Below are 15,975 nucleotides of genomic sequence, written 5' to 3' on the forward strand. Positions count from 1 at the left end.
TGTGTTTCTTTTAAATTTTTCATGGCTAGAGAATAACCTATGTCATACCTAACTCACCAATGTGACATTTAGGTCTCTAGTGGCATAGTCTTGAAGAGACCCTAATGCTAACCCAGAGGAATGGCCAAAGGGTTTGCTGGTGGTTACAAATTACACAGGAGTTGGCCTTCTTTCTCCAGTGAAATTGCTGGTGAATTTAGGTTAACAAGTGAGCTCCCTATAGACTATGTTATTTCTCTCTCTTAATTTTTCTCTCCAGATATATAAAATAAATGTTTAGCTATAGATATTTTGTTATGTGCTGTTGAGTTGACTATGACTCTTAGCGACCCTATGAACAATAGCTCTGAACCTTGCCCTATCATCAGCCAGTCTCTGTCTCCTACATACCTACTACCTCCATTATTACCCCAGTTACTGTGTCAATCCATCTCATCGAGGGTTTTCCTCTCCTGTGCTGACCCTCCACGCTTCTAAGTATGATATTCTCACTTTTACCAATTCCAAAGAAGTTTTGACTGGGATATTTGCAATCCTTTTAAATGAAGGTATTACATTTCAAAATGGACAGATTTTAAGCATTTTTTTTAAAAAAACTATTTCTGTTCTTATTTGGGTGATGAGTTAGCTTCAGAAGCTTCTTTCCATAATTAAATAACTAAATATTGGGCTAACAAAAAGGTGTTTCTGGGTTCACGTAGTTAAAGAAAGCTCTAGTAGCCCAAGGACGAAAACAAGAAAGTGATGAGTTGAAAACTGAGCAGATAACAGTGAAGAGTAAGCTAAATTGAAAAAAATAAATAAATCAGGATTTTGTCCAAAGCACAGGTCCCTGTGCCACCTGTAGAATCAGATGCTGCTAGGAGAGTACATTCACAGCACACAGGAGCAAAACCAGAGATTGAAACTGGAGATTTGGTGGCGGGGAGGTTAGAGTCCCAGGTAGGTAGAAGAAGGTGTAGATCATAACCAAAGCAAGTACAAATCCTTTCTCGTTTAAAATGTCTCACAGTTAGGCCCTTAGGATTCTCACACAGTCAAGAAAAGAGAGCTGTTGTTAGGTGCCATGATATCAGCTGCTGGTTAACGCAACCCTGGGGATCGGAACCTCCCTTGCCCTGTGCTGTGCCCTGGCATCTGCTATTGGTCACAGCAACCTTGTGGATGGAGCCTTACCTTGTTCTGAGCCATGGCATCAGCTGCTGGTCACAGGAACCCTTGGGATCGGAACCTTGCCCTGTCCTGTTCCATCCTTACAATTTCTGCTGAGCCCACTGTTTCGGTTACTTATGTCAATCCCTCTTGTTAAGATCTTCCTTTCTTTGCCAGACCGTCCACCTTGATGCCCATCCAGCATAATGCCTTTTTCCAAAGACTGGCACCTCCTAACAATATGCCCAAGGAATTTACAATACAGTTTTACTCTTCTTGTCTCTAAAAAAGTGTCCTTGGTTCGACTTTCTCCAAGATATGCCCATTTGTACTTTCAACAATCCTCAAGACAGTCAGTACTCTTCTCCAGCATCACAATTCAAAGGCATTGGTTCTTGGAATGTTCAAAATCAGGAGTCACAAAACACTTGAAATGCTTTGGCATTACTAAGCTCTTCAGCTATTATTCTTTTATGCAAGAATATAATTTATAAACACTCACAAAGTGTTCATAGAAATAGAAAAAAAAGAAATGCAGTGCTATTGACCAAAAATATGATTAGCTGTTTTCAAAGAAATGCATACAAGTTTTCAAAATAAAATCTATAGTTGTAGGAAATAAAAGTTTACTGGATGATTAACATAGATGACTACACAAAACTAAAAAGTGAATTATTTATCCAGAAATAAGATCTAAAAAAATACCAAGCTGCAAATTTTAGCACAAGGAAAGATTACACACATAGAGAATGCACTTATTGTGAGAGGGAGAGGAAGGTATACTTCAAATTTATGTTGAAAAAGTCCAGCATGACTGAAAAGAACCTAGAGTTATAGAAAATTTTTGATAGAAGGAAAAAAAAATATAGAAGGAGATACTTCTCAAAAAAATATTCCCATATTGTGGAACTACATGAATCCACAAGTAAAGGATACATAAAATGTATAAAGCTAAATATCCACTACAAAAAAAGGGGAAAATATATGCACAAAAGTGTTGATGTTGTATACCATTGAGTCCAAACTGACACTTGGCTCACCCCCAGAGGGTTTTCAAAGGCAGTTAGTCACATGGAGAAGATTACCCATCCTTCTCCCACTGCGCATCTGGTGGCCTTGAATTTCATGCCTTAGAGATGGCAGCATTGCTTCTTGTCACCAGGCCACCAGAGCTCTCTATACATAAGTAGATACTTTTAAATTTAGTCGTTAGATAAATATAGCTTGGATAAAGGAAAAAGCTAAAAAAATGTTTTAAAATATTTTTCTCACAAAACCACCCATGGGTTTATCAATCACTTTTTTAGTTATTATGTATTTTTTTAAAAAGGAAATTATGAAAGTTCTAGAGTGATAATTATTTTAACTGGCATGGTTATGGTGACTAAAAAATGAACACTTAGTAGCTCAACTCCTGAAACTAAGATTAAGAGGAGATCATAAATATAGTAGGTGGACAATAATATAATATTTTAAAAAACCCAAAACCAATTGTACTGATGTAGATTATTCACTAGCAACTGTGAAAGTGAAAATTATATAAATATTTATCAGAAAGATAAATCCCAGTCAGATTAATTAATCCTAAAATATTTAAATGCAAAGGACGTTGCTTCAAAACAACAAAAACAAAAAACAAAGGACTAAGTATCAAAGGAGTGAAAAAAACTACTCCAGAGGAAAAGACTAAGATGCAGTTTAGGTTAGTGACCAAATACATTGCTAAATACAATGAAAACATAAATAAATATTACATTTTATATGTTAATTAATAGTCTATTGACACTAATAATAGTAATGTCACTATTATGGAGGAAAACAAACTGAAATAAAAATTTGGATAGCAAGGCCAGCCATTTATTGTATAAAGCACCTGTGTTCACAAGAAAAGTTAGTTTATAATTTATAATTTTCTCTTTTTTAGTGATATATCTGTCTTTAGTGTTATGTTTGAGTCATAGAATGAATTTGAGAATATTCCACTATTTTCTATATTCTGAAATGTTTTAAGTTGAATTGGTGGTGGCCTTTTGGAATATTCTATTCTTCTCTTTTACTCAACATTTCTTCTTGTTTTGACCACTGTATGGTCTAAGGCGAGTTTCAGAGTCTCTTCTGTCATCTATTTTTGTCTCTTCTTCTTTTTCTGTCTTTATAATGACCTTTTGATTACTTCATGCTGATATCCTTTATATACTGATATCCTTTATATAAACCTACAACTTGGCTTTGGTCATTAGAGTTTAATGCTTCAAATCTATTATTTAAATGGTTTTTAAATATCTTCAGGAAAGAAAGCCTGATGTTCAAATGGATATATGCATTACCCATGTTAATTGCAGTATTTCTTACAACAGCAAAGAGATAAAAATAAACGTTCTTTGATAGATGAATGGTTAATGAAATGATGATACATTTATACAATGGAACTATATGCATCACTCAATAATGAGAAATAATTTGTGAATGACTGCATAATATGCATGAATCTAGAGGAACTAATGTTTAGTGACATAAAAACCCTCCTTATGGAAAGAAATATTTCCATGTCATAAACATCTATACTTGAGCAATAATAAAATTGTTTTCCAGTAAGCATAATAGAGAAATCTCTCTCTCCCTCTCTGTCTCTCAAAATATTTTTTTTTTTAATTTTCTACTATTTAGAAAAAAAAAAAAAGATTGAGGTAGTTAACAGTTTTCGTTTACTTGATTCCACAGTCAACACTCTTGGTAACAGCAGCCAGGAAATCAGGAGACGAATTGCATTGGGAAAGTTAGCTGTGAGGGGCCTCTCAAGAGTACTGAAGTGCAACGACATCAGGCTGGAGACTAAGGTGCACCTGATCCAGGCTATAGTCTTTGCAATTATGTGCTACGCATCGGAGAGTTGGACTGTGAAAAGGGATGATAGGAAGAGAATTGATGCCTTTGAGTTGTGGTGCTGGAGAAGAGTGTTGAATATACCATGGTCGGCTAGGAGAACAAACAGGTTTGTCCAGGAGAGGGTGAAGCCGGAGTGCTCCTTGGAGTCAAGGATTCTGAAGCTTTGTCTGACATACTTTGGGCATGTTGCAAGGAGGGACTGGTCCTTGGAGAGGGACATCATGTTTGGGAGAGTAGAGGGACGGCGCAGGAGAAGAAGACCCTAGATGAGATGGATAGATTCTGTGAGAGGAGTGGTGGGAATGAATGTGTTTGAGACAGCGAGGTTGGCACAGGATAGAACGGCATTTAGGGCTCTTGTACGTAGGGTCAGTATGAGTCATAAACAACTCGATGGCACATAACAACAACAACAACTATTTACAAAATTCAAATATAGTGTTTTCAAGAACAAATTCTTTCAATTTCTCTCATCCCTCCACCCCAAAAATTGTATAACCACATGATTAATCTCCCCTCCCCCTGCACACCCTCATCTCTCTTCTTCCAACTTCTCCCACCCCTCTTGGATCCTTAAACTCCCTCTGCAGTAATGGTTGTATACAATATTTATTCTTGTAGGACTGAGTTAGTTCACTCAGCATAATGCTCTCCAGTCCCTCCCAAGTTAGGTAATAATTTACAAAATCATTGGTCCTATAGGCTGCATATTATTCCATGTGTGAATGTACCGTAATTTCTCAATCCATTCATTTGGATATTTGGGCTGTTCCCATGTTCTTGTGATGGTGAATAATGTTGCTATGAACATTGGTGTACAAATCTCTTTTTGTGCCTCCATTCTCATTTTCTCAGGGTATATTCCAAGTAATGGAATAGCTGAATCTTATGGAATTTCTATGTTCAGCTTTTTGAGGAAGTGCCAAACTGACTTCCAGAATGGTGGTACCATTTTAAAAATCCCACCAACAATATATTAAGAGTTTCTTTTTTGCCACATCCTCTCCAACATTTATTACTTGCTGCCCTACTAAATTTTGCCACTGGAATGAGATGGTACCTCATTGTGTTTTTTATTTGATTCTCTCTTACTGCCAGTGATTTGGAATACTTCTTCATGTGCCTGTTTCCAATTCAAATACCTTCTTCATGTGCCTATTTCCCATTCGAATACCTTCCTCTGTGAAAATTCTTTCCATGATTTTTGCCCATTTTTGTAAGACACAGATTGCAGATGGAGGTTATGAATTGGTGTTAGAGATTAAGGAGTAGCTTCAGACCACATTTTTAGTCTGCTGTATCAGTTTATAACTTTTTACTCCTAACTCCATGGTAGCTTATTGGCAAGAAGCTGTGGTGCAATCCCACAATCATGCAGTTCAAGGCCACCAGCTGCTCCATAGGAGAAGAATGAGCAATCTCTTCCCATGTGATTAACTTCTCTTGTGAAACTCCCCCCAGAGGGTCAATGGGTCAGTTCTGACTCTATGGTATACAACAACATTGAAAATAGAAGAAAAAAATGTTTTTCCATTTCATGATTTCCATATATTACTCTTTATCATTTCTTTCCATTATTTTCTTGTTGAGTTCGTTGGTGAAGTGATTTTAAGTGTGTACGTTTACCTTGCTTAATGATTTTTTTAACGGAATAATAAATCAGTAATGATGTTTTGCATCATAATTTTTCAGAAGGTAGACTAAACACTTTGCAATTTTAAAGTGATACTAAACTTCTTTATCATATGCTATTATTTTCCTCATTATCAAATACAGATCATTAGTAGTATCTTTTAGTTAGATTACATGTCAAATAAATAAAATGTCTACCTGATTTTCTAATATTTGTTGTCTGTTCTTTATTGTTTGTAAACTTAATGTAGTTAATTTAAATGACTTTTCCCCCAAACCAATTTCATCTATCAAAAGCCAAACAATACATTGAAAATACAGCTTCTCTTCTTCTGGTTGTCTCTAAATAAATTATATGTAGCAGAATCATCTAAACAAAAGATGATGTTTTGCTTGTGTAAAAGTAAGTTCATTTTATATGCTCATTCATCTGATGAATGTGCTGTTGTTACTGAGCCCTACCTATTGATGTCTTACTTAGTCACTTTTTATGGCAGAAAAGAACTGCCCCTAAAATTTTGTAGGCCGTCATCTTTACAGGAGGAAGTAGCTGGCTCTTTCTCCCTGTGTTGGGAGAGTTTCTTATCTTTTGGTTAGCAGCCATAATCTTTACTGCACAACCGAGACTCTTCTACGATGGACGTAGAAGCTTTGAAATATGGGTACTCCGCAACCAATGACAGAGTTTTATGTTCTAATGACTTCATTTCAAGTTCACTCCATTATAGTCAGCATCCGGTAAGTTAAATATCTTACTGAAACCTGTGAGTGAGGATCTGTGACTCACAACATCAGCAATACACAACTGTATCATATTAATAAGAGTAAGATAAAAAAATTCTCCTACGTAAGATTTTCCATCACTATATTTCTATGCTAATGACTATTCAAAGAATTGACTTTTCTAGTTACTGACTTTGGCTTTCACCACAAGGCTTGGCAGTTGTTGGTGGCCCTTCAATGTGTATTGTCTAGATTGCTAATAATGTAAAGAAGATAAATATAGCACCTTTTTTGTGGAAACATGCAAATTAGATGTGGAGATTGGTATAATACCATGTCTACATTGAATAGGCTAACAGGAAGAAAAGTGGAATTTCACCATCATCAACAAAGGGAAAGCAAAGAGTACAAAACAATCTTTTGGGTTTAGTGATTTCTGAATCAGATACAACAACAACATAAGTGGCAGGGAACTAGAGATTGGTGTGAAACGGTGCTGAACTAGAATTGCAGCTGTGTTGAGCCAGAGCTGAGGGGTTTTGTCCACTGTTACAGGCAGAATGGATGGTGAAGTACAGATAAAATGAGAGCTAAAAGAACTTTCAAACACTGGGCCAGACATAGGGGCTGGGTCGTAGGCCATGAGACTGAAGGTCAAAGACAGCTGACTCCAAGCAAGATTGGGGAGCTTTTCTGACTGAAGGATCCCATTGTAAATGTTTCCGAATTACATTGAAACCCATACATCCTTAAATCCTGGGAAAGGTGGAGGATCAGAGGAAGAGAGACTGACCCTCCAGGAGATGGATTGATGCAGTGACTGTAACAACAGGCTCGAGCATGGCAGAGATGATGAAGATGGTGCAGATTAGGGCCAAGTTCAGATCTGTTGTTCATAGAGTTGTAGTCCGCTTGACAGCATCCACCACAACTTTCCTAATGAACTTCATAACCATGAGTGCTTTCTATGAGTTCTGTGTGGCTATTGCAATGCATTAGTGGATTTAGTAGAGTTAGGGATGCTTGGGCAGGATGGATGGTGTTAGAATTGATAGAAGATATGAGAACATAAGGACATGTTTGAACTCACTGGTATCACTTTGGGTTATTGATATTGTTGGAAATTCCATCCTCTTGTGAAGTTCATGACGGTAGGCCCTGCTGCTCCTATGCCAACCACACTAGCTTTACAACTCAAGCCGTATTTTAAGAATTAAAATATTTGTCTATAACATTAAAGATATTTATGTTTAAAAATATTTTCAAAGCAATTGAATTATTTTAGAAAAATTGTGAATTAGTAAAATTTATATAATTTCACAGCATGATTCACTTATACAGAAGTACACTTTGGACACAGTAATATAACCCTCATAAGAAGAGAAAATCTGAAATTGCCACAAAATGACAAATGAATTACAGCATAAAAGGTCATTTGTAAAATTTCTGACAGTTTAGAACATTAGAAGGTCAAGAAATCAATGGCACATTGTCCTATGGTTGAAAACATCTTGATTTAATCAAGGTTATATGTGAGCCTTTTATAATCCAAAATAATAGTGCTGTCTGTGAAATCAGACATTCCAATATGTAGTTACCTTTTTAATAAGAAAGACATTAGCTATTAGAAAAAAGGTTGCATTTACCTGATGATTTTCTTAGACAGAAATGAAACTTTCCAAAAAGACATTTCTTTTTTCATTTACTCCTAAACTGTGTGTACTGTTGAAGTATATGCATAACATTAATAAAGTGTTTGTCAAAATGTACAAGAAATAGAGCAATTGTAAATTCAAGGATTGTATCCTTAAAAGTCAATATTATTTTTTTAAATTTAATTTTGAGATAATCTTTGAGTTTTGTTTTGACTAGATAACCATTTGTTGGTGGTAGTTGTACATGCCATTCCATCAGTTCCAGCTCAATGAAATACTGCTTAACTGTGCTGCCCTCACAGTTATTCAATGTTTGCTTCCATTGGTGCAGTCAAAGTCTCAATCATCTCCTAAGAGTTTTATATTTTCCCCCAATCTTTTATGTTACCAAACATGGCCTCTTTCTTCAGGAACTGGACCCTCTTGATAATATTTTTAAAATACATAACATGAAGTCTCTCACTTCATGCTTTCAAGGCAAATTCTGGTAGTACCTCTCCCAAGATAAATGTGTTCATCCTTCTGATAGTAAAGAATATATTCAATATTGTCCATTAGTACAGTAACACAAAGACATCAATTCTTCAATCTTGGTTATTCATTGACTAGCATTAGCATACATCTTACATGATTGAAATTATCATGGTCTGAGTCAAACACACCCTGGGTCTTATAGTAACACTTTGGGGGTTTTGACAAGTTAAAGTGGTCTGCAAAGCAACTCATTTGCTTAGTGCAATATGTTGTTTGACTTCTTAACTGCTGTTTTTATGTATGTTGACTGCAAGTTCAAATATATTGAAATAATTAACAACTTCAATATTTTCTGCATTTATCATTATGTTTTCATTGACAACACTTACAAGTGTTTCTATTATTTTTATGTTGTCAGTGTTGTTGTTGATTGTTGTTGAGTCAAGCATGACTCACAGCGACCCTATGAACAAAAGGCCTGAAGGCTTTCTATAACTATCACCATTTCTCAGGTCATAGAGCATGCAGAAGCATGTTCTTTAAGAAGTGGATGCCATTCCTGCTTCCATATTGCCTTTATCTTGATGTTTAATCTACACTGTAAGTGCTTTAAGATCCTTTGGTTTTCAGCAAGCAAAATTGGGCCATCTCTATGTCACAGGATGTAGATTAATCTTCCTGCTAATGCCAAATTTTTCTTCATGTGGTTCAGCTTCTCGGATTATTTGTTTAGTGCACAAACTGAGTATGCATAGCGAAAGGATATAATTTTAACATATACCTTTCTTAATTTAAAACCACAGACTCCTAAAAAAAAACCAAATAGTCCACCATGGATCATTCATATTGCTGATATTTAAAATATCTGGAGCATAGTTTCCAGCTTCACAGCAACATGAAAACAGCAGAGCTAGACAAATGAGGGGATAGACATTAAAACCAAATCGATTTTAAAAAGTACTTCACAGTTATTCATCTGGCTTCTTTCATAGTAGCATTGGGTTTCAAAGTCTGTAATTCTTTACAGCTGGAGACTCTTATCTTTCTTCTATTGAGCAACTGATTGTTCAAACTGCAAACCTTTTGGGTGAAAACTCAATGTATTAATACTACATTACCAAGGCTCAATAATTCACCAGAGTTAATCATTATTACTCCTCAAATGCTTTATTTAAGCAATGATATTTGCCTTATTTAGGTAGAAATATTTTTTCATTGTTTGTCTTTTTATTTCTTGTTGTTGTTATGTGCTGTTTTGTCATTTGTGACTTGTAGCAACCTTATGCATAATAACGCTGAATCCTCTTCTATCCTGAACCAACTTTATTGTCTCCAACACACTTAGCCCCATTTATTACGCCAGTCACTATGTCAAGCCATCTCCTCCAGGGTCTTCCCCTTCTTCATTGTCCCTCAACCCTTCCAAACATGATGTCCTTCTCTAAGGACTGGTTGGTTCCTCCTGGAAACACACCCAAATTATTTGAGACACAGCTTCAAAATCCTTGCCTCCAGAGAGCAACTTGGTGTCACTCCAGGACCCATTGCACTAACAGACCCCATGAAGCTCCATTTCCACAGCCTTGAGCACAGAACTAGATGGTATCTGAGAACCACTGCTAATTACTTGAAAGGACTCTCAATAACGTAGCCTAAAGAGAATGGTCTAGTGGCCTGGTGTCTAGGGAGTTATGATGACAACCCAAAGGCGAGTGGTTTAATTCCATCCGTTTCTCCACTGCAGGAAGATGGACAGTGTCATTCCATGTAATTTATAGCCTCTATACTCACACTGGACAGTAGGCTATGAGTTGGTTCCAACTTGTTGGTAATGAGTGAGTGAGTTAGAGTGTATGTTAAATGTGGAACAAAATGCAAAATCACAATATGTAATTTACGGGTCTTTTGGAAAGTGGTACAATCCCCAAGAAGAAGCTGTGCTGTCATTTCCAAGGCAATGGTCTGAATCTACCAGCTGCTTGGCTGTATAAGGATTGGAATTCTCCCGTTTATTATCTGCCTCTGAAAACCTGCTGGAGGGTCAGCCATGGGTTGGTTCTGACTTGACCAAGAACCCAAACAATAACAACATGACCCTTCTATTACCTTTGAGCCTAGACTTGAACTTACACTGTGGTACAACTTACACAGTTAATAACAGACAGCTTTACTTGGTGAATATTAAACTTAGAGTGACACTCAGTTCGTAGAATGATTAACCACACATGATCACAAGGATCGGTGAGGGGGACATTCACAGAAGATAAAACTCAGAAGGAAGGAAGAGAAGAGAAGAATGAATGAAATCATGAACCATAGAGAGAGATAGCTGGAAGAATGAAGTGAGGATACAATGTGAGCATTGGATTCAATGTCATAACACAAGCGGTTGATAGGATATCAACTTACTCTGTAAACAATCACCAAAACCACAAAAGGGTTTTTAATAAAAAATCTTTCTTATAAAATAATATTGCTGTTTAACTTCCTTCTAGTCAATAATCCTAAAAAATGAATTTCCTTCTTTCTTTTAACCCAATATGTTCCAATGATTTTAAATGTCAGCTGTAGTCAATACTGTGCTACTTTATTCACATCATCACTGATATGAAAGCAGTTAATGCCCTTGCTGTTGGGGTGTTTCTCTGATGATTCTGTTTATAGTAAAAGTAAAGCTGAGGTGTTCCATCCCTCTCAGCAGTGCTCATTCAATGCCAAGTACAGGAAGACTGCAGAGTCCTGAGCCCGTTGCTTTAAGGACATTGAAGAAATGCCACAGCTTTCAGCTTCTCTGTAGAACTTCACGGCAATCTATCCACTGGCTCTTTCCCATCCTGCTCTTTTTCTTTAGCCCACAAGCATTTGTGGGAATTTCCACATAAATTTTAGCATAAAAATCTCCATCTCACAGTATGTTTTCTGGGGCACTTAACAGAAAACCAAAGCATGCAAATTGACATTTTTAATATTTACATGCAATAAATATCTTAACTCAAATTACGTAATGATTAACTTGGGTTTGCAGTTTCTGCTAATATTTTGAAGGGGTTTTATTTGTACTAGTTAAAACTTAAGGTTTTCAGTGTTAAGGTGTATGTATCTGTGGAGTCAAACCTCTCAGTTGCCTTTTGCTTGTTAATCTTGATTCTAACCATTGACACTATCCTAATATTTCTCTAGCAGTGTTTTGTTTTAGTGTATGCCAATTTTGTGCTTTTAAATTTTAAAGTAAAATTATTATTACTCTAAAACCTAAGTTCTGGCCATCAAGATGAAAGGATTTGCTATAAACTCACTGCCATCTAGCTTATTCTGACTCAAGGTGTACTGCTGACCATTAGCAGAAGCTACCCTGCTCTGCCAATGGGATGCTCAAAAATACATCTGTCCTAGTATGAGAAGTCAGACCTTAGTGTTATTTTATGGTCTGAACAATTGCCTAACATAATTACAGACAATGGGGTAAACATACATAATTATGGTTCCTTCTTTAGGTTTGTTGATTGTTAGAGTCATATCACAATATTCAAGGCATATATGCACATATGCACTGTTGTTGTTGTTGTTGTGTGCCATCGAGTCATTTGCGACTCATAGCGACCCTATTTACAAAAGCCCTAAACCCTGCTCTATCCTGTGCCCATCTCATTTCCTCTGACACACCCATCCCAATTACCCCAGTCACTGAATCAATCTACCTCATAGAGGGTCTTCGCCTCCTGCGCTGTCCCTCCACTCTACCCAGCATGATGTCCCTCTCCAAAGACCTGTCTCTCCTTACATGTCCAAAATATGTCAGACGAAGCCCCAGAATCCTTGCCTCCAAGGAGCAGCCTGGTTTAATCCTCTGTACGATGAATCTGTTTGTTTTCTTGGCAGTCCATGGTACATTCAATACTCCTCCAGCACCACAGCTCAAAGGCGTCAATTCTCCTTCTATCCTCCCTAGTCATTGCCCAACTCTCTGATGCATAACAAGTGATTGCAAAAACCATGGCCTGTATCAGGCAGACCTTAGTCTCCAGAGAGACACTGTTGCTCTTGAGTATTTTGGAGAGGTCCCTAACCTCAGACTTTCATATCGCAATATGTTTTTTGATTTCCTGGCTACTGGTGCCAAGAGTGTTGACCGTGGAGCCGAGCAAACTGAAGCTGTGAACAATCTCAATCTCTTCGCCATCCATCCTGATGCTACCGATTGGTCCAGTGGTGAGAATTTTTGTCTTCTTGACATTGAGCCTCAGTCCATATTGAAGGCTGCAGTCCTTGACCCTCTGCAGTAAGTGCATGAGGTCCTCCTCAGTTTCAGCGAGCAAGGTTGTGTCATCTGCATAATGCAGATTGTTGATAGATCAGCCACCAATCCTAACACCACGCCTCTCCTCATAGAGCTCCGCCTCTCGGATAATCTGCTCTGCATACAGGTTGAAAAGGTATGGAGACAGGACACATCCCTGACTTACACCCTTCCCAATTTTGAACCATGCAGTGTTGCCCTGCTCTGTTCTGACGACTGCCTCTTGGTCCAAGTATAGGTTTCGCATTAGCACGATTAAATGTTCTGGGACTCCCATTCTTCTCAGAGTCAGCCTCAGTTTGTTATGATCCACACAGTCAAACTCCTTTGCATAATCAATGAAACACAGATAGACATTCTTCTCGTGTTCTCTGTTTTCAGCTAAGATCCATCTAACATCAGCTACAGTATCCCTAGTACCACGACCCCTTCTAAACCCAGCCTGGACTTAAGGCAGTTCTCTGCTGATGTACTGTTCCAGTAGGTTTTGGGTAATCTTCAGTAGAATCTTGCTTGCATGTGAAATCTATGATATTGTTTTGTAGTTTCCACACTCAGTTGGGTCGCCCTTCATTGGGATGGGAACAAATATTGACCTCTTCCAGTCAGTTGGCCAAGTGGTTGTTCTCCAGATTTCTTGGCACAACTTGGTGAGCACATCCACGGCAGCATCTGTTAGCTGAAATAAGTCAATTGGTATACCATCTATTCCAGGGGCCTTATTTTTTGCTATTTCCTTCAAAGCAGCTTGAACTTCTGCCTTCATCACCATAGGCTCTGGCTCCAATGCTGTTTCATTTAATTCTTCTGTATCTGCCAATTCCTTTCGGTACAATGACTCAGTATATTTCTTCCATCTTCTTTTAAAATATGACATCTTCTTTCTTCCATATTCTTTCAAAATATGACATATGCATTAGGCATATATTATCCTAGAGAAAACAAGAATTTCACCCCTTATTTTTTACTTGTAAACTAAAATCTTTTATTGAAGAATTAAGTAACTTCCACTATGTCCTGAATTAATTTATTTTGTGAAGATGTATTTTATATTTTCAAAATGTTACAAGGACCTGACAGTATTTAGAGCAGTGTTTTTTAAATAGAATTTTCAAATATCAGAACTATTTTTTTAAAAAATGTCTAACAATATTTATAAACATATATTCTTTCTCAAAAAAAGTATATTGTAAAATTAACTACATATAGACCTAATAAAGAAAATGATTCCCCCCAACCCCCCCATAAAAACTCAAAAACTCCCAAAACAAAAAAAAAAAAAACCTATAGCTTTCACCATGGATTTACATTTCAGCATAAAGTAAAATTCTTCATAACTGGACCAATAAACAGTATCATGACAAAGAAAGTAAAGGTTCAGATTGGCAAAGTTATTTTGTGTCCATCTACAAGTTAAGAAATCAAATTTGCTACAAAATAGCTCTCTATTGTATTAAAAAACCCAAAGGTTTTTACTTAGAAAGCTGAAGTTTGCCTGCTCTAAGCCATAGTACTCTGAATTCTTTCAAATGAATAGTGAATAAGAATTGACACCTTTGAATTATGATGTTGGTGAAGAATAGTCAATATGCTAATAACATCCAGAAGGACAAATAAATTTGTCCTAGAAAAATTGCAGCAAGGAAGCTTTTTGAAAGAAAAGATAGTTGAGACTTCATCGCCTGTACTTTGTATACATTATCAGAGGCACAAGTCTTTAAAGAAGGACATCAGGCTTGGAAAGGTAGAATCAGTGAAGATTTTAAGAGTTGGGTTGACATATAGCTGTACAATGCATTCAAACAAAGAAGCAATTGTGATGATAACAAATGATGAGGTGGTTTCTTTCTGCTTTCTATATAGGATTACTGTGACTCAAAACTAGCAACAACAAATGAGCAAATATATAAATTTTGTGCAGTGCAGTATATTGCGCTGAAAAGACCATGGAAATTTGAGCTAATAAATGTGAGTTTGGATTTTAATTCTACCATACTCCAATACTATGAGAGTAGTAAATACCAGAATGCATTCTTACTGTCTCTGTTTCCATTTGACTGAACTATCCCAGTAATCATTTGATTGGATGAAGCTTACTCCTTTACTCCTTAATACAGGATTTAGCTCACTATGGCCTATCAATGTAGAGCACCAATTGGTTTTGTAAATAAATTTCACTATAATATAACCATGCTCATTCATTTTCATTTTGTCCTAGGCTACTTTCAAATTTGGAAGTGGAGTGGCATCCACTTTCTAAATAACATGCCTCTAGAAACTCTATGAACTTTGATAAATGTTGATAGTTGTAGTGGGGCTTCAGGACTTTTGTTCATAGGGTCATTATGAGTTGTGCTCTACTTGAAGGCAATCATCAACAACAATTTTCAAAGAATAAAAGCATACCAAATTACTATAGACAAAATGTTACCCTTAAAGCCTAAAGCATTTACTATCTGTTTGACAAAAATGTGGAATTTGAGTAATAGAATCTCCACACCTTCTCAATCTATATGCAGAACAGATCATCTGGGAGGCTGGGATTTATGAGTAATCTGCGCTATGTAGATGACATAACCTTGCTCACCTAAACTGAGGAGAACCTAAGGCATTTGCTGCAGATGGTAAAACACTGCAGCCTTCAATAAGATTTGAAGCTCAACATCAAGAAAACAAAACTTCTTACCACTGGTCCAATTGACAGCCTCATGATAGATGGTGAAAGGACTGAGATTGTTAACAGCTTCAGCTTGCTTAGGTCTGCAATCAAAAGTCTCGGTACCATCAGCCAGGAAATCAAAAGATTAATTGCTTTGGGAAAAATCCAACGTTAGAGACTTCTCCAGAATACTGATGAGCAACAATGTCAGTCTAGAGACTGAGGTGCACCTGATACAGGCCATGGCCTTCTCAATTATTGGTGAGGCATCAGTGAGCTGGACAATTACTAAGGATGTTAGAAGAAGAATCAATGCCTTTGAGTTGTGGTGCTGGAAAAAATATTGATTATACCCTGGACTGGTAGGAGAAAAACAGGTTTGTTCTGGACAGGGTGAAACCAGGCTACTCCTTGGAGGCAAGGATTCTGAGGCTTCATCTAACATACTTTAGGCATTTTGCAAGGAGAGACTAGAGCTTGGAGAGGAACAGTGCAAG

The sequence above is a fragment of the Elephantulus edwardii genome, unplaced genomic scaffold (genome assembly GCF_000299155.1).
Source record: "Elephantulus edwardii isolate Elephantulus edwardi_28Jun2011 unplaced genomic scaffold, EleEdw1.0 scaffold00022, whole genome shotgun sequence".
NCBI lineage: Eukaryota > Metazoa > Chordata > Mammalia > Macroscelidea > Macroscelididae > Elephantulus > Elephantulus edwardii.